Here is a 22,688-nt window from a genome sequence, read left to right on the forward strand (position 1 = left end):
GCATAATACATTTCTTGAACACATTCATTATTTATTTATTTCATCAAATCCCAATCTACACCGTAAGCCTAAACTCCCTACCTAACAGAACCCGAAACTAACTCTTGACTAATACCCCCAGGATTACCCAACGAGCTACCCTTCAGGATGGCCAACCCGCTCCAGGCTGCCCACCCCACTAGCAAAAACCACCACCCAGGAAAATCTTTAGCGTTTTCCTGCCCCACCCAAAGAAGGAAGGGAAGGAGCACACCACAACTGCACCTGAAGAACTTTGGCAATTAAATCTCTGAGCTCCAGAAGGTAAAAAGAAATGCCTAATGGAGACAGATGGACACCGTCCTCACAGAATAAATGCTTCTCTGAAACTTTCAAATGATGATGAGCCAAACTGTATATACATAAATCGTTACAAAAAAGTCGCATTGTTCTATTCACTTTGCGTCTTGCCTTCTCCATAGCGGAATAGCTCCTTGCCCCAGTCCATTGCAATCGAGGCACAAACTCAGTCCATATCACCATGGTGCTCACCCATGTGGTCTTGATGACTTCGAGATCTTGTTTCATTAACTTTAGCAAAGTCAAACCTGATAGAGAAACTAAGTCGTTTTCCCCAAGATGCAGCACCAGTAGATCCGGAGGGCCCCCCCCAACCCTTTGAAACCATAGAAGCCAAGGCGGGAAGAAGACCGCCCCAGCGCATGCCCCCTGTGCCATGCCAGGAGACTTCATGTGTCAGACTGCTTAAACCAAGAGATCTCCCACAAAGCTGACGTGCAGCGGCTACAGCAGCCCGTTTAACAAAAGAGTGCCCCAGGATCCACACCCTCCTTTTGTATCCAGCAACTGAGGGCCAAGGACCTAGGAGAAAAAGAAATGTTAGGCAAAGCAAAGGCGGACTACTGTCTCACATACTTCTCACAACATCTAGAGTGCCAACGCCCAATACGACGAATTTAAGACCAATCCCACCCCAACCTAGCGGCCTCTGTCGCCGCGCCAATCCTGAAGGAATGGGTGCCGAACTGAGAAGGATCCCTCCCCAGGCCCAACAAAACCTTGCGGAGGACAGCTAACAACTGAGAAACAAGGATGGGACTGCCATCAGCATGACAAAAAATTGCCCCCGGGATAAAATGAGGAGAAGACACAAAAACCTCCCATTCCCCCACAGGGCAGCATGCAGACACACCGCTCCTACCCAGAAACACCCACTTACCCCTCCCCATCTGATCAGTTTTGGACATCCTCAGCCACAGACGTACCCTGTCATGCTCCACCACCACCTCGCTGCTGGTCATTCCCACTCTACCCCTCAAACCCAGCAGTTCAGAGGCCCGAAATGCCCCAAAGAATAACCACACAAAGCACAAACGAAATTTGTGGCACTCAAAAGCATCATAGCAGCACACCTCCAATTGCGATAAAAGCAACTGAAGCAAATCAAAGGTCACCGGCTGCCGTAGCTTCTGACCACCAGCCCGAAGCCTACCCAACCCTTTCAGAACTTTACGAACCAACACCCCCCCAACAGGATCCCTCCCCCACCAAAGCTGACCATAAAAAGACACCCCGGCCAACTTGCCCGAAATGGTCGTGTGAAAGAGGCCTTTGTCCGCTAAATGTAAAACAAACTGCAATAAGAATTGTTCATCAGATAACCCAGCCCTGACCGGACCTGCCATCTCCTCACCAAACTGCAAAAACTCATGCCAGGCCTTCAAATAACTCCGCCGTGTAGAGGCAGCTACTGAATTTTCGACCAAATGGTGGACCCTCAATCCCCCAAGTCCCATACGTACTGTGGGATCGCCGTTGGTTCCAGGTCCGCCCCGGGAGCCAATTTGCGGAATTCGGACCACTGAAAGCGAGATAAAGAATCAGCGATACAATTAGTGGCTCCAGGAACATGCCGAGCTTTAAAGACAATATTCAGTTGTAAACACCGCAACACGAAGGCGCACAGGAGCCTTAATACCCGCAAATCGCGGGCCCTTTGTTTATTAACAAGGTCAACTACAAATCAGTCATCTCCCGCACTTTAGCAGCAGGCAAGCGCGCCATCATAGTCGTGGTATCAATTTCAATCCCTAAGAAAGTCAGGGATGTACAGGGACCTTCAGTCTTATCCGGCGCCAGAGGAACGCCCAAATCCCTGGTCATAGCCTGAAAGATTGCCAAAGCCGCCTGACACTGCCCGGACTGACCCTCACCAATGAAAAGAAAGTCATCAAGGTAATGGCAGACCAGGACTTGGCCGCTGACAAAAGTGAAGCGCCACTGCAGAAATGTACTGAAGGTCTCAAAGAGGGAACATGACACCGAGCAGCCCATGGGTAATACTTTATCGACATAAAAACATCCCCCAAAATGCATGCCCAAGAGACCAAAATCCCACGGATGGATGGGTAGGAGCCGGAAAGCCGACTGAATGTCACTCTTTGCCAGCAAAGCCCCAACACCTGCCGTGCGAACGAGCCGTAAGGCGTCATCCACTGAAGCATATGTCACGGTTGAGTCAGCTGGGTCAATGAAATCGTTGACGGATGCACCCTCAGGCCAAGACAGATGATGGATGAGGCGAAACTCCCCCACCGCCTTTTTTGGGACCACCCCAGCGGAGAGACGATCAAATCAGGGAGAGGACAACTCAGAAAAGGACCAGCAATCCGACCCGCTGCAAGCTCAGCATCCAACTTCTTCTGCACAACCTGAGGGCACTCCTTCGCAGACTTCAGATTGTCAGACCACCGACCCACCCGGGGACCCTGATATCCAATCCGGAACCCAACTCTGAAACCCCAGGACAAAGTCTTAGCAGCCTCAAAGTCAGGATAGTCCACCAACCACAAATCCAGAATGTCCTGCTTAATAGGAGTAGGAGCCCTTATGTACAAAGTGCGGAGGTTGTCCCCTACCCCCTGAACCCCTCCCCTGGTCTCCAACACGCTGTCCGGGAAAACACTGTGTGAGAGCATGCCGCCCCCCACACTGCGCACACTCATGCTTATATCTGCAGGCTGGTCGGTTACACGAACCCCTGTTAAAATGCCAGCACGCGCCAGAGGAGGAGGACTGTCCTCTGCCCCAAACCCCCGCCCCAGAAAGAGCGGGGCGAAATGGAAAGGGCCGATAATGCACCGGCTGTCCGCTAGCCGTGTGGGTCGTAGCGGGCGGGTGAGCAGATGCCATCCACTGTAGCCACAATTCCGCATCAACCTCACCCCATGAACGCTCTGGAAAAACACTCATACGGGCCCTGAACTCCTCGTCGTACGACAACCAGGCAAAACCTCCAAAATAACTGTGAGCTTTACGTATGACATCAGCATATTTAAACATGTCTACCTCCTTACCCGGATGACGCTGGCAATAAACGCTGGCATAAATTAAAAAGGCCGAAGTCCAGTTCTCAATAGACTTCGGGACTCGAGGCCTAGGAGCCAATTCCAATTCGTCCTCCTTCGACCCTTCCTTAGTTTGGACATCTCTATGGAGAAGCCGAAACACATCCACAAATTCACCATTCCAGATGCGAGTTTTAGTTTTCTCAGACAAATGGGACCCCAAAGGCATCCCCACCCCAGAATAAGGCAATCTTTTTGGCAGGATACTATCCTCCGTAACCGGTTTTGGAACAGCCACACCATCCCCAACTGTAGAAACTTCCCCTGTAGGTTGCATATTAGAAACATTCAAAACCACCGGCCGCTCAAGCCTCGGTGCCAGAGCGACTCGCTCACCAATAACCCCATCCCCCGTACCAATTGATCTTGTACTCTTAACAGGGAGACTCTCCCTTGGTTTCCACACGGCCCACCATCCATCCTTACCTCTTGGCAACTGTGCCGACTGCTTCTGAAGATCAACATGATCCCCTTTAGAAGGTCTAGTCCTCGCTGCCTCACATACCGCTGCACGGTCCGCACGTGACTCCTGCAAAATACGAGTAACAGGGGGTTGCCCCAACCCACCCCTCTGGGCCCGTGCTGCCAAAAGCCCAACATCTTTATCCCTCAATTTCCCTTCTTCCAAATCATCATCTTGTAAATCCAAATATAAAGCTTCTCCAGAAAATGAAACTTGCGCACTGCCACTTGGCAGTGCCCCATCACCAATTCCCCCATCATAAAACTGCCAGTCAATGTCTTGAAAGCTCCGCCCGCGCAAAACTGCAGAAGAGAGATCCGCTCCAGATAACTCCCCCGTGAGCCCACCACTGGAAACAGCCGTAGGGACAGTTTCCGAGCCCGTAGAACCAGCCAACAGCCGCCCAGCCGGAGGACCAACCTGATAACTGCGGCCGCTCAAGCCAGACAATGAAGAATCAGCAAAACTGTCCCCCCCCACAGCGGCAAGGGAAACACCCCTCGAGGACCTAGCGACCGACGCCAACCCAGAGCCACCACCCGACCGGGTCGCCAACACACCCTGGTGGGCACCAGGCTGCCCCCGAGGAGCCGGGAACAGCACCTGGCTGGGAACAGAGGGCGCCCCCCGAGGTCCAAACCCAACCCACCTTGTGCCAAGGGCTGCAGGAAAGCAGAAGGGGGGCCAACATTAACAGGAGCCATGGACCTGGTGGCCAGGGAAGGCGAAGGGGGGGGGCACATCACCTGTGGTGTCCAAGCCAGTGGCCTGGGGGGGAGCCCCAGCGAGGGAAAAAATGGGCAGCGCAGCAGTGTGGGGCCCAAAGTCTGAGCAGCCCTGAGCCAATTCACAGTGTAAAGGTGGGGGGGCTGAGCCAAGCACAGGGGTGGCAGGAGAGAGCAGGTAGCACTGCCCATTTAACCACAAATAGGGTGAAACCCCGTCTGACAAGGCAGGCACTGAAGGGGAGGGGCCCCCGGAAACAGCAGCAGGAAAATGAGCTCGGGCGGGGCACTTGGTGTCTAAGCTCCGCCCCCGTTTCGCCCCAGGACCCACAGAAGGCTTCCTGGACTTGCCCGGAGGAAGACCACCCTAGCGCTGGGCCTGCCGGCCCACAGAGCGCCCCCGCCTCCCCCCGGGCGCCCCACGCAAACCAGCACTCTGCAAAGGTAAAAAACATACCTGCTGGAGGGCGCCCGGGTCACTCGGCGGGGGCTCCACAGCAGCGGGAATCGGGGCCGGCAGAGGCAAAGCCGCCGGCATGGCCGCAGTACCGTCTTCCTCCTCCTCCGAGCCGGGGGACATACAGGCAGACACCGCCCGTGACACGCCCTCTGAAGCCTTGCGAGGGGGCGGGCCAACCCGACCCACGCCTCCGCCGGCACTCCGGGTTGCAGAAGGTACTCCCGCCCGGCTGCACACAACGTTTGTACAGCCCTCCGCACCTCCGCCGCCTCTTCCATGGCCCACTTTCAAAAAGGTAAACGCGAAGCAAAAAGAACCTCCCTTCCCCTGCCTCCCGCTACGCACTTCCCAACCGCCAGCCTGACTTCCCTTTATGACCTCCCCTAATCACCCCCACCTGTTCCCCGATCCCTCGCGCGAACGCACCCAGGCAAAGACCAGCTCGTGCCTGGCCCTCCTGGGTCCCCCCTAAGAAAGATGCCACACAATTACATCAAAAACTAGTCGCACTTTTGTTGTGCGTTTTCTTTCTTGGCCTTTGTGCGGATGTCTGAGATAATCATACCTACGTGTACATACAACAAAAAACATTTTTAAAATAATTTTAGAGACCCATTAAAAAGTTGTGCAATATGATGGATTACCAATTCCCCTGCCCTGAATCACACACACACCTGACAAACTAAGCCTTCACACATATAAATACACCCAAAACACCACCTGCCCTCTGTTCTCTTCTCCTTGCACCAGGGGCGGCTTCTCCATTAGGGAGGAGGAGCATCGCCCCACTGCTTTCTCACAGTGCGAGAAGCAGAAATATAAAATAGTAATCAGTTTCCATTATCACCATTTTATGTTTATTTGCGGGCGGGTTGGCGGGGCTGTTCTGCGAGCAGGCAGGGGAGGAGTGGTGTGCCCACTCCTGACGGCGCCATAACTGTTTGGTCGGACCTCTGGAGCCGCACAAGTCATGCGCACTCTGATCTTGGCGAACATTGCAAAAACAACAGTTGATGGACAGAATGCAGAACAATGTCATACATTCAAATTTCCATCAATTGTGTGTCTTTTGCTTTCTCGCCCTAAGTGTGCCTGGTATGCCGAGACGTGGGCCCTGAGCTCACTGTGCCACCGGAATCAAGCTATCCTGGCTGAAGAGGGGTGAAACCCTGGAACTGGTCCTAGGATGCTTGTTTCCGGTACAGGGAGAACCTGGCTTGGTAGTTCGGGCTGGACTGTTCCCATGAAGAGCAGGGTTAAGACTGATTTGCATATTACCAGGCGAAACTGGGGTGGCATGGTGAGCAAAAGAATGATGGATTTAACCCAGATCTCTTGACTGGTGGTGAATGTTTTGATTTGTTCTCCATTCCGTCCATCAATTGTGTGTCTTTTGCTTTCTCGCCCTAAGTACGCCAGGTATGCCCTGACGTGGGTCCTGGACTCACTGTGCCACTGGAATCAAGCTATCCTGGCTGAAGAGGGGTAAAACCCTGAAACTGGTTCTAGGATGCTTGTTTCCGGTACAGGGAGGACCTGGCTTGGCATTTCGCGCTGGACTATTCCCATGAGGCCCAGGGTTAAGACTGATTTGCATATGACCATGTCTAAACTTAGGTGGCATGGTGAGCAAAATAAAGATGGATTTAACCCAGATCTCTTGACTGGGATTGAATGTTTTGATTTGTTCTGCATTCCGTCCATCAATTGTGTGTCTTTTGCTTTCTCGCCCTAAGGACGCCAGATATGCCCTGACTTGGGTCCTGGGCTCACTGTGCCACTGGAATCAAGCTATCCTGGCTGAAGAGGGGTGAACCCCTGAAACTGGTCCTAGGATGCTTGTTTCCGGTACAGGCAGGACCTGGCTTGGTAGTTCGGGCTGGACTGTTCCTGTGAGGAGCAGGGTTAAGACTGATTTGCATATGGCCAGTTCGAAACTGGGGTGGCATGGTGAGCAAAAGAATGATGGATTTAACCCAGATCTCTTGACTGGGGTGAATGTTCTGATTTAGTCTGCATTCCGTCCATCAATCATGTGTCTTTTGCTTTCTCGCCCTAAGTGCACCAGGTATGCCCTGACATGGGTTCTGTGCTCACTGTTCCACTGGAATCAAGCTATCCTGGCTGAAAAGGGGTGAAACCCCGAAACCGGTCCTAGGATGCTTGTTTCTGGTCCAGGGAGGACCTAGTTTAGCAGTTTGGGCTGGACTGTTCCCATGAGGCACTGGGTTAAGACTGATTTGCATTTCGCCAGGTCCTAAACTGGGGTGGCATGGTGAGCAAAAGAATGATGGATTTAACACAGATCTCTTAACTTGGGGTGAATGTTTTGATTTGTTCTACATTCCATCCATAAATTGTGTGTCTTTTGCTTTCTCGCCCTAAGTCCGCCAGGTATGCCCTGACGTGGGTCCGGGGCTCACTGTGCCACTGGAATAAAGCTATCCTGGCTGAAGAGGGGTGAAACCCCGAAACTGGTCCTAGAAGGCTTGTTTCTGGTCCATGGAGGACTTGGCTTGGCATTTCGGGCTGGACTGTATACATGAGGCACAGGGTTAAGACTGATTTTGGAGAACCGGGCCTTATGGGCCGGGCGGCGCAGGGCACGCCAAAATCCCCGGATTCACCTGCCTTGTAACTAACAGAGACACAAGACACTCCATTGAGCGTGGAAGCCAGGTTTATTAGCTGCAGCTAAGCACAGTTATCTTAGAAGTTACACCGAGGTGGGTTCTAAGGAGACTGCCACTTCAATCCGTGGCGTACAGTCTTATATAGGAAACACATTTACAATATCCCACTCCCTACACATACAAAACAGACCAATGAGAAAAGTTGGAAAACAAGCTATCAGGTGTCTCAAGATACACCCCTTTCTCAGACCCCGCGTGTCATCCCTCCCGACAAATTAATCATTGATGGTGTTCACAATCCCCTCTCGCAGGTGCAGGACATGCTTGTGTGTCTCAAAGGATAGTTGTGTAATAGGAGCATACAAGGAAAGAATAGTGAAGGCCAGCCGGATAAGATAGTATAAGGGAAGAATAGGAGATGGCAAATAGTCGGCCGAGACAGGGATCAATCGAGCCAGACATGGATTAGCGAACTCAGCCAAACCCTGACATCGAGTTTCATGAACAAGGACAATGGAGTTACTTTTTAATTGAAAGGACACGTAGCAGCTGGAAAAAGCAAAAGCACATTGTTCACCGTGCTGCCTGAGTGAGGGCAACACAAAATGGCGACCGGACACAAAATGGCGGCTAGATACGGGCCGAAATCTGAATACACAGAACCTCAGGCCCTCCTTTTGCCATTACTCAGGCAATACATCAGGGACTCAAGTCAATCTGAGTCGATGTCTATGGCCATAAGGTCATCGAGCTGTTGCTGTAACATCATTCTAATGTTCTCTGTTTTCCATGGCACAGGCTTCAGGACACACATAGCGGCACAAAGACCACATATTGCAGGTCCACACTGCACACAAAGGCAACAAGAGAAGATAATGGCCAAGACCATTCCCAGGAAAGTTAATATCTTCCATCCCCATGTGGACAGTAGTCCCCAAAACCCTCCCATCACAGACCAATCTCCTGTGTCCTGATGTATAGACTCGGAGATGGTATGTGTTGGACCCGGACCGTTGGGCAGGTTCACCCCTAGACTTTTTGATTTTTCCTAGCCTGTTTATGGAACCTGGTGTTGGTGATTTTAGGCCTCTGCGCACTTTTTCACTGTGGTACAGTGTAAAGTGCTTGAGCTCTCTGTGAATGAGTGGTGAGTGACCTGCCCTCCCATAGGAATGAATGGGGAATATGTATGCCCATGGTAGTTCCTGATGTTTGGGGAGTGCAGGGGCGAGTTTGGTATGTATGAACTCGTGAGAATGAATGCTGCAAAATGATATATGCGGCATGACTGTGTCTAGTCTAGAAGTACTACTTTTGGAAGTTGGCATATTTGTGTAAGTTGGTGCTGGCGTGTGATTGGCTGGTGAGCCTGGCCCAGAGTGCCTGGGCCTGCTTGTGGATTGACTGTCTGGTTTGAGGATGACAGGGGCTAGAGAGCCCACGAGGTTGTCTGAAGTCAGCCCATGGATGAAAGGCAGCATCTGCTGCCAGGGAAGTGGGAGGAGATGGCACCTGATAGTGAAGGGCTGTGCCTGCCTAACTACAAAGCTGGCTCCACCTCCCGCTGGGCGACTGTCACCTCTGTCCCTGATACTGAAGGGACTTCCCTGTAACCAGTTCTGGCTGGTTCTCACACTGCCTGCTTCAAAGGACTTCAAAGGACTTCAAAGACTTTCCTGTGTATAAGAAGGGGCTGTGTCCCCTTCCAAAAGGTTCTTGTTTCTGACTTGAATCTACCAGGGGCGGGCGCTGCCCAGCCCCTGGATGCCTGATGGACTTTTCCTGCTGGGGGCTATGCTGCTCCCTCTCCTACCCCTGGATACTGGAGGATTTTCCTGCTGGGGTCTGTACTGCTCCATCTTTATTATTCCAGGACAGCTGAGGGACCTCTTTGCTGGACTTTGTTTCCCTAGAGCTTGGGAGGCGCTTTACTTTGGATTTGCCTTGTGGCTGGGTCCCTGCTCTCTGAGGGTCAAGTCAAGTCAAGTCAAAAGATTTATATAGCGCGCTACATACCCAGAGGGTCTCAAGGCGCTTGTAGAAGGGTGGGGAGTTACTTGTCGAATATCCACGTTTTGAGTTGCTTTCTGAATGCTAGGTGGTTCTGAGTAAGGCGAAGGTGAGTGGGAAGTGAGTTCCAAGTTTTAGCTGCTAGGTAGGAGAAGGATCTACCTCCCATGGTGGTTTTGTTGATGCGAGGTACAGTGGCAAGGGCTTGGTTGGAGGATCGTAGCTGGCGGGAGGGGGTGTAGAAGGATAGTCGTGTGTTGAGGCATTCGGGTCCGATTTCGTAGAGTGCTTTGTGTGCGTGGGTTAGGAGCCGGAAAGTGATTCTCTTATTGACGGGGAGCCAGTGGAGGTTTTTCAGGTGATCAGAGATGTGTTCTTTACGCGGGATGTCTAATATGAGCCTGGCTGAGGCGTTCTGGATGCGTTGTAGTTTTTTCTGGAGTTTTGCGGAGGTGCCGGCGTAGAGGGTGTTTCCGTAGTCCAGTCGGCTCGTGACCAGAGCGTGGGTGACTGTTTTTCTAGTTTCGGTAGGGATCCAGCGAAATGTTTTTTTGAGCATGCGAAGAATGTTGAAGCAAGATGAAGAAACGGCGTTGACTTGTCTGTTCATCGAGAGTGAGGAATCCAGGATGACGCCCAGGTTCCGTGCGTGGTCCGTCGGGATGGGTGCTTTTCCAAGGGCCTCTGGCCACCAAGAGTCGTCCCAGGCGGAGGGGGAGGTACCTAAGATGAGGACTTCTGTTTTGTCTGAGTTAAGTTTCAGACGGCTGTGCTTCATCCATTCGGCTACTTCTTTCATTCCTTTGTGTAGGTTGGTTTTGGCCGTGTTAGGGTCTCTGGTGAGTGATAGGATCAGTTGAGTGTCGTCGGCGTAGGAGATGATGTTGAGGTTATGTTGGCGTGCGATGGCCGCGAGGGGGCTCATGTAAACGTTGAAGAGGGTGGGACTGAGTGAGGACCCTTGAGGTACGCCGCAGATGACTTCAGTGGCCTCTGACTTGAATGGTGGGAGGCGGACTCTCTGGGTTCTTCCGGAGAGGAACGAGGTGATCCATTCCAGTGCTTTTCCTTGGATTCCGATGTTTTTGAGGCGCTGTAGAAGGGTGCTATGACAGACTGTGTCGAAGGCAGCGGAGAGGTCGAGGAGGATGAGGGCGACTGTGTCCCCATTGTCTAGTAGAATTCGAATGTCGTCTGTTGCTGCGATGAGGGCGGTTTCGGTGCTGTGCTTGGCTCGGAAGCCGGACTGTGAGGAGTCGAGGGATTTGTTGGTTTCGAGGAATGCGGCGAGCTGGTTGTTGACAGCTTTCTCGATGACTTTGGCCGGGAATGGAAGGAGCGAGATAGGGCGGTAGTTTTTGAGTTTGGTGGGGTCAGCTGTGGGTTTCTTCAGGAGGACGCTGAGTTCGGCATGTTTCCAGCTTTCCGGGAAGGTTGCGGAGTTGAGGGAGCAGTTGATGACCTCTCGGAGGTGCGGTGCAATGATGGAGTCTGCTTTGTTGAAGATGTGGTGAGGACAAGGGTCTGTGGGGGATCCTGAGTGGATAGAGTTCATCAGACGGATGGTGTCCTCAGTGGAGATTGGCTTCCAGTCATTGAGGATGTTTAGGGGGGGTGGAGGTCCTGCAGGGGATTGGGTGGGTTGGTCTTCGGGTTGGTTGTCGAAGCTGTTGTGGATGTCTGCAATTTTGTTGTGGAAGAATGAGGCTAGGGAGTCGCAGAGGGCTTGAGAGGGGGTGATGTCGTTGGAGTTGGCTGAGGGGTTGGTAAATTCCTTGACGAAGTTGAATAATTCCTTGCTGTTGTGGGCGTTGTTATCTAGACGGTCCTTGAAGGCTGCTTTCTTGGCATTTCGGATTAGTTGGTGGTGTATGCGGGTGGCGTTTTTGAAGGCGTCCTTAGTGCTGGTGGTTGAGTCTTTTTTCCAGGCCTTCTCGAGGGAGCGACAGAGTTTCTTGGATTTCTTAAGATCATCGTTGAACCAGGAGGCCTTCTTGCTGCTTAGTTTGATTTGTCGTTTTTTCAGTGGTGCTAGGATGTCGGCGCTGTTGGATAACCATTGGGTGAGGTTAATGGCTGCTTGGTCTGGGTTTGAGGAGTGGGCGGGGGGCTTTTGAAGAAGCGATGAGGAGATTTGGTCGATGGTGATTTTGTTCCAGTTTCTTTGCAGAGTGGGTTGGGGGTGGTTGTTGGATGTGGGCTTGTTGTAGGTGAAGTGAACGCAGCTGTGGTCAGTCCAAAGGAGAGCTGTGGTGTGGCTGAAGGAAACATGCTTGCTGGAGGTGAAGATAGGGTCAAGTGTGTGACCTGCGATGTGGGTGGGGGTAGTGACAAGTTGTTTAAGTCCGAGGTTTGCGAGGTTGTCCAAAAGGGTGGTGGTGTTGCGGTCGTTGTTCTTTTCAAGGTGAAAGTTGAGGTCTCCCAAAAGGATGTAGTCCTCGGAGGGGATCGCGTGTGGAGTGATGAAGTCCGTGATGTCTTCACTAAATTGTGCGCGGGGTCCTGGTGGCCTGTAAAGGAGGGTGCCTCTGAGTGTGGTCTTGGGGTCGATGTGGATCTGGAAGTGAAGGTGTTCAGAGTTGGCGAGATTGACGTCTGAGCTGGTTGAGATGCGGATGGATTTCTTATGGACGATAGCGATGCCTCCTCCTGTGTGGCCGGTACGGTCCTTGCGAATGTTCTTATAGCCTTCCGGGATGGCGATGGTGATGTCTGGGGCTGAAGAGGCATTCATCCATGTTTCTGTTAGGAAGGCGACGTCCGGAGAGATGGTTTCGAGAAGATTCCAGAGGTCAATGGCGTGTCTGTGGACCGAGCGGGTGTTGAGCAGGAAGCATTGTAGGTGGTTGGGATCGGATATCTGTTGTGTGTTCGTAGATGAGGAGTTGTTCTTGCTGCCGTCGAACTTGCAGGAGTAGCAGGAAAAGGGTCCATTGGTGTGTCCAGGAGCGGCTTGGACGCAGATGGGGGAGCGGCCAGGGTTAAGGGCTAGGAGGGTGGTGGCATCGTAAGTAATGCGGGAGGGGTGGGCATTACGGGGACCAGGGGGTCTGGCGCTGGGCGCGGTCCAGGCGCGGACGGGCGTAGAAGGGCTTACCTTTGGCGCACCTTCGGCGCGGCCGTAGCGCGTGGACGCTGCGCGTTGGGACATCAGACATAAATGGAGAGTGGAGGGGGGCGGAGGAAGGGAGGAGCAGCTGGGGAGGCGGGTGCGGGCGGAGAGGAGGGGCTTGCTCCAAAGCACAAACAAACAAAATGGCAGTGGAAGAAAATACGAGCTGGGCGAGCTTGGGGCCACAAAAAGATTTAAGCAAAGGAGAGAAGGCACAGATGAACGAGCAGCAGTATAAACGCTACAAGCTTAAGAAAGCGAGCGCAGTGCAAAATGAGATATGCAAATGATACCAGTAAAATGCGGGCGGTTACAAGGAGGATAAGCGCTGCGATGCAGGTAATGAATGAATAGCAGTGCTATAAGTGCTAGAAGCGCTACGATACCAGCCAGCAGTATTCAGTCAGGGAATCACTCGGAAGGTGAGGATGGCGCTGAGGGACTCGGCAGAGCGCGAGTGAGCGGCCGCCTCTTACAGCGTAAGGGAGGTCACAGCGCTTTGATCTACGGGACAGTGGTAGTCAGTCTTGGAAGGGAGGAGCAGCTGGGGAGGCGGGTGCGGGGCGGAGAGGAGGGGCTTGCTCCAAAGCACAAACAAACAAAATGGCAGTGGAAGAAAATACGAGCTGGGCGAGCTTGGGGCCACAAAAAGATTTAAGCAAAGGAGAGAAGGCACAGATGAACGAGCAGCAGTATAAACGCTACAAGCTTAAGAAAGCGAGTGCAGTGCAAAATGAGATATGCAAATGATACCAGTAAAATGCGGGCGGTTACAAGGAGGATAAGCGCTGCGATGCAGGTAATGAATGAATAGCAGTGCTATAAGTGCTAGAAGCGCTACGATACCAGCCAGCAGTATTCAGTCAGGGAATCGCTCGGAAGGTGAGGATGGCGCTGAGGGACTCGGGAGAGCGCGAGTGAGCGGCCGCCTCTTACAGCGTAAGGGAGGTCACAGCGCTTTGATCTACGGGGCAGTGGTAGTCAGTCTTGGAAGGGAGGAGCAGCTGGGGAGGCGGGTGCGGGGCGGAGAGGAGGGGCTTGCTCCAAAGCACAAACAAACAAAATGGCAGTGGAAGAAAATACGAGCTGGGCGAGCTTGGGGCCACAAAAAGATTTAAGCAAAGGAGAGAAGGCACAGATGAACGAGCAGCAGTATAAACGGTACAAGCTTAAGAAAGCGAGCGCAGTGCAAAATGAGATATGCAAATGATACCAGTAAAATGCGGGCGGTTACAAGGAGGATAAGCGCTGCGATGCAGGTAATGAATGAATAGCAGTGCTATAAGTGCTAGAAGCACTACGATACCAGCCAGCAGTATTCAGTCAGGGAATCACTCAGAAGGTGAGGATGGCGCTGAGGGACTCGGCAGAGCGCGAGTGAGCGGCCGCCTCTTACTACAGCCATTCCTGAGGAGCCTCGTGCTGTCTGTGCCCCTCAGCGCTTGGAGGCGCTGTAACTTGTGCCTTAGCGCTGAAGAGGGCTTTATTCTGGTCTGGCACTTGGGAGCGCTTTGATGATCCAGGCAGGTGCCTACCCTGCATTTAGTGCTGCCGCGGACTTGCCGCTTATTTGCCCGTTTCAATTTGAAGCCGGAGCCCACCCGGCATTGCCTTCGTGGAATCACCGCCGCCGGCCCGGCGATCCGAGGCTGCGCCCGCCTCCCCACTGAGGGCAGCGCTGCCATTGGCGGCCCTCGAAACCGGAAGTCAGGGAGGCCCGGCCGTGACGAAGGCGGGGCCTGCCATGGGGCGGAAGTGAGGCGATGAAGGAGCATGGCGGCGCCGGTGTAAGTAGGGCTCCCGTGTCTTGGGGAGAGCACTGCTGGTGAACTGGATGATGTTGCCGGTCTCCGGTGATTGAGAGGGAGACCGGAGAAGAGGAGAGCCCCGACGCGAAGGCAGAGAGCAGCTGAGAGTGCAGGCGGGGCTCCGTGGTGGAAGAGGAGCCCCGCGCTGCCCAGAAGAAGAGACCGCCGCGTCGGATTCCCGGTGAGTGGAGGCTTCTTATTGGGTGCCTCGAGGCACTGTGCTATGTCCCAGTCTTGAGCGGCCCCGTCTGGCAGCGGGCCGCTCCCACCTTGCCCCGCATTCCGTGTCGAGGCTCCGGGGGCATGTGTAATTTAGAGCCCAGAGAGGCTCCTACGGCCATTTCCAGCATTCTGAGTCCCCCGAGTGGGCCTCCAACGAGGGCATCCTGTAGATGGGGCGTCGGGGCACATTGCCGATGCCCGCCCCCCTCCTGCCTACAAGTGTGATGTTGAGAGCCCAAAGAGGCTCGAGGTGCCCTATGTGATTTAAGAGCCCGAGAGGCTAGGGCCTTTTTTTATGACGTCGAGCCCCAGAGGGGGCACCAACGACCCCACAGTTGTTCCAGGGCCTGCTAGGCTCAGGGGGGCAGTTTATTGAGGAGTCAGAGGGCTCCAGAGAGGATTTGCTGCAGAGCCTGTGTGGCTCCCAGATGGGGCAGCTTTGGTTCTAGGGCCAGTGATGGCCCTGGCACAGTTTTGATCTCCAGCTGCCCAGCAATTAGTGGGCAGCTGCACCGTTTAGGTTTTGGGATGATTCCAGGTGCCCAGCAAGTAGTGGGCACCTGCTACGTTTAGGTTTTGCGCCATTGGCGCACCCCTGGACTGGCGCTGCTTGGCAGCGCACCCTGACATTGGACACAGGGCATCTGAGCCACAACAAGGCCAGTTGGCCTAGGGACTGCCACAGGTGGTGGCTTATGTAAATTATGCGCAATGTGATTCCTATGTTTTTAATAGTAATTGCCTACTGTGTGTTTTTGCGCTATTGACTTATGTTCTGGCACCTCTGAATGTGTAGGTTTATGCATCATGTGTCTTCCTTTCCATGCGCTGCACCTCTGAATGTTTTAGGCATCATGTGTCTCCTTGCGCTGCACCCCTGAATGTATTTTATTGCATCATGTGCTTTATTCTTAACACCTCTGAATGTTTTAGGCATCATGTGTCTTTCTTTCCATGCGCTGCACCTCTGAATGCTTAGTCATCATGTGTCTTCTTGCGCTGCACCCCTGAATGTATTTTATTGCATTATGTGCTTTATTCTTAACACCTCTGAATGCTTTAGGCATCATGTGTTCCCTTATTACTCCTCTGAATGTAGGTTTGTGCATCATGAGTAATGTGTTCTTTCTTAGACCCCTAAACGCTGTGTGATACTTAGGTGGTTGTCTTTATTACTCCTCTGAATGTAGGTTATTGCATCATGGGTAATGTGTTCTTTTCCTAGACCCCTAAACGCTGAGTGATACTTAGGTGGTTGTCTTTACTACTCCTCTGAATGTAGGTTTATTGCATCATGAGTAATGTATTCTTTCTTAGACACCTAAATGCTGTGTGATACTTAGGTGGTTCTTTTTTCCTTTTTTAGTACAGGTGGTCCTAGTAAGGTCCTGGTTCCTGTTACCAGTGGATACTGGTTGTGATCTTTTTGATTACCATTTTTATGTTTATTATTCCTTATTCTAAAAGTGCTATATCTGATTATGACAGTGGCCCATGTGGCCCTGTCTTGTGAATAATCCCATGTGAATATTGCCCGTGCCAGTTGGCACAATGTATATGTGTGTTTTTATCTGATGTGTTTTTACAATACAAAAGTTATTTTTATAATAACCTTGTGTGGAGTCTCTTTTGTGGTGTGCCTAGTATGTTGTTGCTGTTGTGCGCTGGCGCAAAGGCTTTACACATTGCCTCCGAGTTTAGCCTTACTGCTTGTGCCAAGCTACCAAGGGGGTGAGCAGGGGTTATTTTGGCGTGTGACTTCCTTGCCCTGGCTAGAATGGTGGTTTCTGCCTGGCTTTGGCGTCAGCCTTAGCCTACCAGAAATAGCCAGTTCTAACATTGTTGGTCAGCGGTGCGGATTTGGACTTGTGTTTGCGCAGTGCCATTGCGACAACTGGCTACATTACAAAACTCTGCAATTGTTTTTTTCAGATAGTCACATGTTTGTGATTATTGCTTTTGATTTTTTTCCTCAAGAGTGTCATTTTCAAATGTGTTCCTGCGCTTTATGTTTAGTGGCAGATGAGAGAAAGTGACAGGGCAGGACGCCAGTAGAGGGGGAGGTTCCCATAGATTAGGAATCCCTTGCTGGGTCCAGTGTCCAATCCCAAATCCTGTCCCTGTGTGGGTAGATGGAAGAGAGGGAGTGTGAGGAGAAAAGACTAGCTCAGGAGGGTGGTTGTTCCCTGAGTGTAGTGTGTGTGTCTGGATTCCCCAGTGTGGTAGGATCCAGTGGTGGCAGCTTAAAAGTGTCCAGTGTGTTAATTCCCATTCCCCGCTCCCAGAGTTTGGTACCTGTGTCACGTGTGGTCAGGTTGAGTGATCAAGGGTGGTAGAAACTGCCTTACCAGTCCGAGGGGGGCAGTGTGCGAATGAGTGATGTGCTGAACTGGAGAAGTTGGTGTGAGTTTTCTTTTCGTTAAAGAGCTTGCATGAGAGGTGTACCTTTGGTGGTGTGCAGGAGGTCCTGCAGAGGCACTGGACAAGAAGGTGGATGTCTGGCGGTGTGCTAGATGTCTTGCAGAGGCATTAGGAAGTGGTTCCAAAAGGAGTGGCTTGTGTATCTGATGATCCTGTGAAGGGGAAGAGGTTACTGTGTAACCCAGCTAGGTCCCAGTAGTATGGTAGGGGTGTAGGGGCTCACGCCCTGTCTCAGTGGAGGTGGAGTGAGTGTGGGACGGTGTGTCCCACGTTGGCCTGGAACCCTATCTCCGGGCTTAGAGGGTTCCCTAAGGGAGCGCCAGGCCAGGGGCCTAAGCTGTACATAGGTTATTTGAGGAGGATCTTCCTGTGTCTAGAGGACGTGGAGTGTCTGTAACCAGAACTCCGGCGGTCCTAGTGTTGGGCAGTACCGCTCCTAGTGGAGGGTGCAGAAGTCCTGGCTCGCTGAGCATTTGACCGTCTAGAGTGCTTGACCATTTGTGGGGCCTCTGGAGGTCGTTCCCCGAGGAGGGGGGAAAGCCGGGTTGGGGTTGTGGCCTGACCTGGAAGGAGTACTGGAGGAGAGTGTGTCGCTGATACGCCGCTGGCGTGTGCTCTGTCTAGCCTGGGACATACTGAGAATCACCCTGTGATAGGGAGTACTGAAGGAGAGTGTGTCGCTGATACGCCGCTGGCGTGTGCTCTGTCTAGCCTGAGACATACTGGAAGGGGGTGCAGAGGGACGGTGTCCTTACTTCTGACCCCGGTGTAACCTGAGGGTTTAGATCTTAGGTTGGGAGATTAGGAAACTTCTAGGTCAAGAGGAATCTCCGCCAAAGTGGATCAGCTGAAGAGACTGAGGGGGCTGCCCTTGCTGTGTGATCTGGGGCTCACCTGCAGTTTGTTGTTTCCACTAAGGTAGAGGAAAGGGGGCTTTGCTGTGGACTGTGTCCCCCCACCTGCTTGAAGAGGGACTGTACTGTGTGCTTTGTACCTCAGAAGTGGAATAGTTTCCAGGTGGTAGACCAGTGATGAAGTGAGGTCCTGATCTGGTGGGAGAATGGTGTTCTGGTGAAGTGCTTTTCTGTGAGGGTGCAGAAACCCAGAAGTAGAGGTAGGGTGGGGCATTCTTGCCCGTGAACTCTGGTCAGCCTGAGGGTATGGTCCCTAGGTTGTTGGATCAGTGGTAGTTGTAGCTACACTGAGAGAGAGAGTGGAGAATGGCTATTGTGTGCCAGGGGTTACTACCCCCCACTCTGTGGATTAGTTAGGACCTGTGATTTGGATGGCCTATGGCCTGGTCCTGGCTGTGGATGACTAGGGAGTACCAGTGTGGTATCCTAGTTGTGTCAGAGAGTTATTGTTTGGAGGTAACCAGGTGGGTTCAGAGTGACGTAAAACCGGAAGGTGTCCCTGCTGTGCGGGTCCGTGTCCGTGTTTTGTCGCCCAAAGCAAGGAAGCCCATCAGTGGAGTGATTGGTCTACCCTGCGTTTTGGCTGGAAGGGGGTTGTGTTGGACCCGGCCCGTTGGGCAGGTTCACCCCTAGACTTTTTGCTTTTTCCTAGCCTGTTTATGGAACCTGGTGTTGGTGATTTTAGGCCTCTGCGTACTTTTTCACTGTGGTACAGTGTAAAGTGCTTGAGCTCTCTGTGAATGAGTGGGAGTGACCTGCCCTCCCATAGGAATGAATGGGGAATATGTATGCCCATGGTAGTTCCTGATGTGTGTGGAGTGCAGGGGCGAGTTTGGTATGTATGAACTCGTGAGAATGAATGCTGCAAAATGATATATGCGGCATGACTGTGTCTAGTCTAGAAGTACTACTTTTGGAAGTTGGCATATTTGTGTAAGTTGGTGCTGCAGTGTGATTGGCTGGTGAGCCTGGCCCAGAGTGCCTGGGCCTGCTTGTGGATTGACTATCTGGTTTGAGGATGACAGGGGCTAGAGATCCCACGAGGTTGTCTGAAGTCAGCCCATGGATGAAAGGCAGCATCTGCTGCCAGGGAAGTGGGAGGAGATGGCACCTGATAGTGAAGGGCTGTGCCTGCCTAACTACAAAGCTGGCTCCACCTCCCGCTGGGCGACTGTCACCTCTGTCCCTGATACTGAAGGGACTTCCCTGTAACCAGTTCTGGCTGGTTCTCACACTGCCTGCTTCAAAGGACTTCAAAGGACTTCAAAGACTTTCCTGTGTATAAGAAGGGGCTGTGTCCCCTTCCAAAAGGTTCTTGTTTCTGACTTGAATCTACAAGGGGCGGGCGATGCCCAGCCCCTGGATGCCTGATGGACTTTTCCTGCTGGGGGCTATGCTGCTCCCTCTCCTACCCCTGGATACTGGAGGATTTTCCTGCTGGGGGCTGTACTGCTCCATCTTTATTATTCCAGGACTGCTGAGGGACCTATTTGCTGGACTTTGTTTCCCTAGCGCCTGGGAGGCGCTTTACTTTGGATTTGCCTTGTGGCTGGGTCCCTGGTCTCTGAGGGGGGCCATTCCTGAGGAGCCCCGTGCTGTCTGTGCCCCTCAGCGCTTGGAGGCGCTGTAATTTGTGCCTTAGCGCTGAAGAGCGCTTTATTCTGGTCTGGCGCTTGGGATCGCTTTCTGTTGTCATAGCGCTTGTGAGCGCTTTGATGATCCAGGCAGGTGCCTACCCTGCATTTAGTGCTGCCGCGGACTTGCCGCTTATTTGCCCGTTTCTATTTGAAGCCGGAGCCCACCCGGCATTGCCTTCGTGGAATCACCACCGCTGGCCCGGCGATCCGAGGCTGCGCCCGCCTCCCCACTGAGGGCCGCGCTGCCATTGGCGGCCCTCGAAACCGGAAGTCAGGCAGGCCCGGCCGTAACGAAGGCGGGGCCTGCCATGGGGCGGAAGTGAGGTGATGAAGGAGCATGGCGGCGGCGGTGTAAGCAGGGCTCCCGTGTCTTGGGGAGAGCCCTGCTGGTGAACTGGATGATGTTGCCGGTCTCCCGTGACTGAGAGGGAGACCGGAGAAGAGGAGAGCCCCGACGCAAAGGCAGAGAGCAGCTGAGAGTGCAGGCGGGGCTCCGTGGTGGAAGAGGAGCCCCGCGCTGCCCAGAAGAAGAGACTGCCGCGTCGGATTCCCAGTGAGTGGGGGCTTCTTGTCGGGTGCCTCGAGGCACTGTGCTATGTCCCAGTCTTGAGCGGCCCCGTCTGGCAGCGGGCCACTCCCACCTTGCCCCGCATTCCGTGTCGAGGCTCCGGGGGCATGTGTAATTTAGAGCCCAGAGAGGCTCCTACGGCCATTTCCAGCATTCTGAGTCCCCTGAGTGGGACTCCAACGAGGGCATCTTGTAGATGGGGCGTCGGGACACATTGCCGGTGCCCGCCCCCCTCCTGCCTACAAGTGTGATGTTGAGAGCCCAGAGAGGCTCGAGGTGCCCTATGTGATTTAAGAGCCCGAGAGGCTCGGGGGCCATTTTATGACGTCAAGCCCCAGAGGCGGCTCCAACGACCCCACAGTTGTTCCAGAGCCTGCTAGGCTCAGGGGGGCAGTTTATTGGGGAGTCAGAGGGCTCCAGAGAGGATTTGCTGCAGAGCCTGTGTGGCTCCCAGATGGCGCAGCTTTGGTTCTAGGGCCAGTGAGGGCCCTGGCGCAGTTTTGGTCCCCAGCTGCCCAGCAATTAGTGGGCAGCTGCACCGTTTAGGTTTTGGGATGATTCCAGGTGCCCAGCAAGTAGTGGGCACCTGCTACGTTTAGGTTTTGTGCCAGTGGCGCACCCCTGGACTGGCGCTGCTTGGCAGCGCGCCTTGACATTGGACAAAGGGCATCTGAGCCCCAACAAGGCCAGTTGGCCTAGGGACTGCCACAGGTGGTGGCTTATGTAAGTTATGCGCAATGTGATTCCTATGTTTTTAATAGTAATTGCCTACTGTGTGTTTTTGCGCTATTGACTTATGTTCTGGCACCTCTGAATGTGTAGGTTTATGCATCATGTGTCTTCCTTTCCATGCGCTGCACCTCTGAATGCTTAGTCATCATGTGTCTTCTTGTGCTGCACCCCTGAATGTATTTTATTGCATCATGTGCTTTATTCTTAACACCTCTGAATGCTTTAGGCATCATGTGTTCCCTTATTACTCCTCTGAATGTAGGTTTGTGCATCATGAGTAATGTGTTCTTTCTTAGACCCCTAAACGCTGTGTGATACTTAGGTGGTTGTCTTTATTACTCCTCTGAATGTAGGTTATTGCATCATGGGTAATGTGTTCTTTTCCTAGACCCCTAAACGCTGAGTGATACTTAGGTGGTTGTCTTTACTACTCCTCTGAATGTAGGTTTATTGCATCATGAGTAATGTATTCTTTCCTAGACCCCTAAATGCTGTGTGATACTTAGGTGGTTCTTCTTTCCTTTTTAGTACAGGTGGTCCTAGTAAGGTCCTGGTTCCTGTTACCAGTGGATACTGGTTGTGATCTTTTTGATTACCATTTTTATGTTTATTATTCCTTATTCTAAAAGTGCTATATCTGATTATAACAGTGGCCCATGTGGCCCTGTCTTGTGAATAATCCCATGTGAATATTGCCTGTGCCAGTTGGCACAATGTATATGTGTGTCTTTATCTGATGTGTTTTTACAATACAAAAGTTATTTTTATAATAACCTTGTGTGGAGTCTCTTTTGTGGTGTGCCTAGTATGTTGTTGCTGTTATGCGCTGGCGGAAATGCTTTACACATTGCCTCCGAGTTTAGCCTTACTGCTTGTGCCAAGCTACCAAGGGGGTGAGCAGGGGTTATCTTGGCGTGTGACTTCCTTGCCCTGACTAGAATGGTGGTTTCTGCCTGGCTTTGGCGTCAGCCTTAGCCTACCAGATTTAGCCAGTTCTAACAGTATGTAACTTAGAGATAGCTTGGTATACCGTAGGGGCATTATCAGCAATGTAAACACAGCAACTAGACCCGATCAATTTACAGACTCCGCCCCTATCTGCAAGGATAATATCTAAAACTATCCTATTTTGTAAAGTCATAAGACGATCCGCCTGAAGCTCGGCTGTCACATTACTCAAAGCTCCAGAAGTTTCATTTATGGTAGCCTCAACAACATGAGCTAGGTGTCTGATGTCTCTGCTATTAGCTATTGGGCCCCAGAAATGAAGCAACCCTTTAATGAAGTCAGCTGCCTCCTGTCCTGCTGTGTCTTTCTGATCAAAGACTCCCCTACCATGTCTCTTTTTATAATGACTTAAAGGAGCAGTGTACGTTGGGGGGAGAAGAAAAGCCACTTAACATGTTCCCGAGAAATAAGTAGGAAGCCATGTATAGGCTCTATCGTAAAAGATAAAATATGTGCCTTGTGATGGGACTAGCGGTGAGGGAATCTGAGGTGTGTAAACATAGGTATGAACACAGATACTCCTCTCTGGCTGATTCTTGACATTCTGACCTTTATTTTGTAAACAGAC

Source organism: Lissotriton vulgaris, chromosome 4_1 (genome assembly GCF_964263255.1).
Source record: "Lissotriton vulgaris chromosome 4_1, aLisVul1.2, whole genome shotgun sequence".
NCBI classification, from domain to species: Eukaryota; Metazoa; Chordata; class Amphibia; order Caudata; family Salamandridae; genus Lissotriton; species Lissotriton vulgaris.